This window comes from Curcuma longa, chromosome 9, assembly GCF_044706935.1.
Source record: "Curcuma longa cultivar G26 ecotype Majalengka, Jawa Barat chromosome 9, ITB_CL_G26_1.1, whole genome shotgun sequence".
Taxonomy (NCBI): Eukaryota; Viridiplantae; Streptophyta; class Magnoliopsida; order Zingiberales; family Zingiberaceae; genus Curcuma; species Curcuma longa.
Genome location: NC_133869.1, coordinates 4,602,449 through 4,608,258, shown reverse-complemented (window position 1 = coordinate 4,608,258; position 5,810 = coordinate 4,602,449).

Sequence of the window (5,810 nt, the reverse complement as noted above, 5' to 3'; positions counted from 1 at the left end):
AATTCGCAATCATTACTCTATCGGTACATTTACTTTATGCTTAATTTCATTAGGTCGGTATATTTGTTACCGGTCCTGTACTTTTATAAATCGCTAACTCCCTTTCGTAAAAGGGGAGTTATATAGTTGATTGTCCGTCGGAAATGATTCTTTGATCATGGGCCTTGGAGTAGCAGCCTATGGCTGTGAACCATGTAAATCCCTGTGTCTATTTTCCTTTTTCCATTGCCCTCCTCATTTCTATTATCGCAAGGATTTACGAGTTTTATACGAATTATAAAAACGCAACGAAAGCGCTATTGACCACCCTCTAGCGCTTTCAACGATCCTACAATTCGTATAAGAGCGAGGGGTGCTCGAACACAATGCAACCACTAATCAAGCAAGTTTTTTAATTTTTAATTTTTTAATTTTTTAATTTTTTCTATTTCTCCCGCACTACTAATCCAAGATCAAGTCTTAGTACATTTCAAAATTTTTTATTGTGCAAGATTTCAATGGCCCATTAGGAAGGATACAGCACTACAAGGTCACCTATATTCTCTGGGGAAGAATTTATCTATTGGAAGAGAGACCGAGTATCCACCCAAAGACTTGAAGGTGGGCAATTCCATCGTCATCGAAATTAAGGTCGACGACCCCAACCAATAACAACGCCTTCAATTGTGCAAGAAATGGGATGCGACCAGAAAAAAAATCGAAGCTGACGCCAAGGCAACCCAAACACTACAATATGGGTTGACCAAAGAAAAACTAAACAAAGTCAACCCGTTCATCAGCTCAAAAGATCTATGGGACAAGCTCATAGAACTCCATGAAGGAACATCTGACATGAAGGTCAGCAAGCACGATCTCCTTCTCAACAAACTTTACAACATCAAGATGATGAAAGGTGAATCCACTAGTGGACTGCACATGCGCATCTAAGACCTACTAAATGGCCAATTGACCAACCCATTGAAAATCAGGATGTAATCATGTTTATATGAGAAATTATAGGGATTAGTAAAGATTAGGGAGGGTTAATTATTAAGTTTAATAATTATTCTAGGTAGTTAATTTTATTGGACTCATTTGGGTTTAATAATTAAATCTATTAGGCCAACCCAATTAAGAGTTTAATTAAATCAATTCTTAATCCAATGAGAAGCCCAATTCAGAGCCCAATTAAGGTCCATTTAACAGCGGATTAATGGATTGGATGATAAAGGATTAGTGGATCGGATTAAAGCTAAAACCCGAAATCGTTAAGGAATAAACAGTGTCGTTCCGCCTTTTCTCCCCGCGCGACCTGACTTCCTCTGTTCCGCGCGACCTCTTCCTCGCGCACACGAAGACCCTGTTCGCTGACCAAATCCTTCCTTGGATTTCTCTGGCCAATGAGACCTATAAGAGGAGACCAAAACCCTAGCCGACCCTCGCCGGCGATTGTTCCCTCTGCTCACGTTCAGCCACCGCTCCGCCGCCGCCGCATGAAGACCATCTGCCTTGCTGCCCTATCTGTCGTCTCCTATCGTCATCCTCACACGAAGACCCCCACCTTCGTCGACCACAACACAGAGAAGAAGCCCTGCCGCCACCAGCCGCCGTTGATTTCGTTTGCATCATAAAACCATGCACTGCATCTTCTTTTAGGGTTAGGCAAAAACACACCACTAGTCACCCACCTAGGAAAAGAAATCCCCGACGGGGTGAGGGTTCTTCCCAATACCCTGATCCTTCTTATTTTCATGGGACATAAGAGCCCCGATTTTACTCTCAGGCCGCTCAACATTTGTTTGAGACGATCGATTTCCACCTCATGGACTGTCATTATCTCAACAAATTATATTTTCAAACAAAAACACCTCAGTTGTATGATATCATCACCTTCTATCAATTAGAGCCCTTAGTTACATGCACAAGTGACATCATTTGCCCATGTAACCATTGAACAAATTCATCAACATTACTTTGGTGCCCCTAGAAATCCATTTAAAAGAATCTTTCATGCCACCAGTATGTCTGCCATAATTATGTCTGGTATAGGATTATCCTAGATTGCATTCTTCCCATTGTGACCCGAGGTCGGGCAATGATCCGAATCCCACATTTGATTATGATGTATGCTTTAGAGCAACATCTAGATATTGACATTGCCCTTCATGTCTACTCATCCATCCTTTATTTCTCGGGTCCTTCTAATGGCAAGCTTTATATGCCATTTGGTCACATCATTACTCAGTTTCTTGCATCTAGGGGTGTCGATGTTTCAGTAGGTACCATTCGCCCCTTATCAAAGGACTATGATCAGCTGGGCCTGAGACATCTGAAGCTGGCGAAGATTACATACCATGGTGGCACTATGGCTTGGATCCGTGACGTTGAGCCTGGAGCTGCACGTGCGGCTGATTCTTCCGAGTCTGAGGAGGATGAGGATGACGATGCACCTGCTGCCCCTGCTGCTGCTCCTCCTCCCATGGCTGATGCACCTCATGACAGTGGCCTGGATGAGCGTATCACTCATCTTGAGGGGAGGGTAGACATCAGGGATTTCATGACCTTGGCGAGCGCATGCAGGGATATTATGAGCATGTCCAGACCTACCACCAGGAGGTTCATGACTACTATCAGGGCATTCAGACCTACCATCATGAACTCCAGGGTTACTTTGAGGAGGTTCGGGACCTTCGTCAGGAATGGACAGCTGCTGCTCAAAGACAGAACGAGGCATATCAGCAGCAACAGCAGATGTATCAGCAGCAGCAGCAGATGTATGATATGATGCAGAGGATGCACATGTCATATCAGGCTCCTCCTCCTCCTCCACCTCCTGAGGATTAGATGTTTGTGTTTGAGTTTGAGTTATGTCGGGATTAAATTTAAAAGTTGAAATGTTATGTATCTCGAACATAAAAAATTTGCTTGTGGGATGCTATTATTGTATGACGTTGCTATGTGTATGATACTTTCATTTTTCTATGATCTGTTTGTTGTTTTTCACTTTTACATTCTTATTTAACTTTATGTGTTGCATGATATGATCTTCAATTTTATTCATTTTGTCTTGTTGAGTACAACTAGTTTATGGATTTAGGGGGAGGTTTTGGTTTTGGTGTTAGGACATATATTCAATCATAACCCCAAATCTACATTTTAGATACTTTTCATAACCCTATAGGAATGCTATAGTGATGCCTACCTATAGTCTACCTTTCCAATCAAGAATATTGATACAAAGTCTTTGTGCCATTAAGAGTTTCAAAGTTTTTGAAACTTTGTATCAATATTCAGTTTTAATAGGTAAAATATTTTCAAATTATTTTTCTCATATTATATATGTTATAAGTAATGGTCATATGAAATTTCATGATTTTTCAATAAAAATTGAATTACTTATGAATTTTTAAAATTTGGATCTGAAAATCAATTTATCAGACATCAGTCGACTGATTCAGAGACCAGTCGACTGATGTGGCTGAAAACTACTATTTTGACCCTTTCTTGGCTATTTGCGTATCCTTTGACCTACTATTCTTTGATGCATGCTCTAGGAGCATTGTTATGGTCTATAGGATTGATCAAACCTATACTTTAGGTGCCACAAATCCATTGTTGGTGCATGTTATAGGGGGAGTAGGGTTTTAGGGGGAGTGTGTGCCTAAACGAACAAATTTATTATTATTAAAGCATAAGGCTCCTTATTGAACATTTGCCCTACCTCCTATTTGTTTCCGCCTCCTTTGAATTTATGATCTTTTTGTTGTCTGTCAAAAAAGGGGGAGAATGAGGTTGGTTTAAGTTAGAATCAACATGTTCTTATGCTTTTACTCATGCTTATTTAATATCATTGTCTTATGATTCATGCTTTATGATTATGGTTATTTTGCTGATATTATATCCTGTTGTATTAAAGACCTAACTTAAATAAGTTTTTGTCTAAACATCAAAAAGGGGGAGATTGTTGGTGCAGTCTTGCCCCAAGTGAAATTGGATTTTAATGTTTGGCTAAAATAAGTTTAAGTTAGGCAATGTTAGTGATCTAACTTGTGTGAATTGAGTTCACAGGAAAGTCTAGGTTGGAAGACTTGGCAAATGGTGAAGTCCCGGAGGCGCGGCCTCTTGGCAAAGGTGAAGTCCCGGAGGCACGGCCTCTTGGCAAAGGGAGACTTAGCACGATGAAGCTGAGGGAAACATCTCAAGCAAGTGCAAGGAAGGGCACGAGGCTTGTGGAAGACGTTTGAAGGCTTGCGTCAAGGCTAAGGGATGAAGAAGGAAGCTGAAAGGGGATTTTTCAGCTTGACCAGTCGACTGACACTGCCATCAGTCGACTGGTGACTTGATCCAGAAGCACACAGCAAGATTGGTCGAGTGATTGCTTGGACCAGTCGACTGCTGCCAGTCGACTGGTGATGAGCAATCGACTGATGGATGACCGTTGGACTGACAGCTGGAGAATTAAATGCAAATTAATTAGCCGTTGAAGCCCATCAGTCGACTGCTCCTTGAGCCAGTCGACTGATGTCGAGAATTTCATAAAAACACAGTTTGACGATTGGAGAAAAACTGTTCACTTTCTTTCATTCTTGCACGAACTCCAATCCTTGTAACTCTCATTCCTCTTCCTCTAAACATCACTAGACATCTTGTGAAAGGAAGAGATCGATTTGTAAAGGTTTCTCCGCCTTCAAAGAGTTCTTTGAGAAGGAGAAGTTTCATAGTGGAAGGTCGTGTGCTGTGTGTGGATCCTTGGATTAGTCACCTTGCAAGAGGTGGATACCAAGTAAATCGAACGGACACACCAGTCCCAACAGTCCTGGGGGCTGAAGATCAAGGCTAAGCAAAATTTCAACGAGTCTAGACGATAGAGTTGACAAAATGTGACTTCTCCTGAGTGGAGTGGGTAAGGGCTTGGTCTCGGTAAAGAAAATAGTAGGCGTCGGTCTGACCTAGGATTTCACTAGAAATCTAAAAGTCAAGACTATATAATTTGCCAAAACTATCAAATTCTTGCTTATATTTTATTTTGAACTAAGTCTATGATGCAGGAAAGGAGGCACCGAAACTTTGGGTTCCAGGTGTCTTAATCTGTATCCAGGTGATCGAACGGTCCAGGTACCCGAAAGGGATTCGAACGTTAGCCGAGCGAGCCAGCGAGGCGAATGAGGTGGTAAGTTCCTAGTGGTTGGGACACCTCAACCTCCAAATACCCGGATATGGATAAGACGTTACGAAGTCAAAGTTGATCTGGCAACTTCCATGTCAACATCCAGGCACCTGAAAGGGATATAGGTGTCTGAAAGATGCTGAGTCAGCATCAAAAGTGAATCGACAGGATGACGTGAAGGCGCTCGGAAGGACTTTCAAGCACCCAAATCGGCCTTTATATGTAGCTACGAGGGGAAACCCTATGAGACAATTCATACGCTACTACGAGGACTTCCTATGTGCAACATCACATCCAGTACGCCACCATAACATAAGGAGTTGTATCAACTTCTACACTATACTTCTAATTTACTAGTTGATAATCTTATTATTTCATTTTGTACTTAAACTCTTAGGACGATAAAGGTTTATCGTTCCTAACTTATTTTGTAAAAGCGAAAACTCCTTGTAAGAGGGGAATTTAATAGTGAATTGTCCGTCGAAAACGATTAAGGATCGTGGATTTTGGAATAGTAGCCTGTGGCTATGAACCAAGTAAATAAAAATATTTATTTATTTTATTTTTGCTGCTTTTCGTACTCTGATTTAACATAGTTCCTTCGATGCTTAAATTATTATGGTTATAGTGAACAATAGAGAGAATGAAAGTGAGAATACATCAA